We start from the raw sequence: 244 nt of genomic DNA on the forward strand, positions 1-244 counted from the left end.
CTGCAGCCGTCCCTGTCCTGGGGAAAAGGCTTTGGCTTCTGCTGCTCCGTGTTGCTGGTGGGTAAAATCCCCTGGCTGCTCAAAACCTTTCCAGCCTGGCCGGCTGCTCCGGGAACTGTTCGCTGCCCACGTCCGCCCCTCAGTGCCCCCAGACCCACCCGCCGCGTGGGTCAGTGGGCGTCGGAGGGCTGTGTCCCCCTCTGCCTCCACTGTGGTCCTCCCCAACGAGCCAGGCCAGCCGGTT

This window comes from Cariama cristata, unplaced genomic scaffold, assembly GCF_000690535.1.
Source record: "Cariama cristata isolate BGI_N322 unplaced genomic scaffold, ASM69053v1 scaffold25199, whole genome shotgun sequence".
In the NCBI taxonomy this organism is placed as follows: domain Eukaryota; kingdom Metazoa; phylum Chordata; class Aves; order Cariamiformes; family Cariamidae; genus Cariama; species Cariama cristata.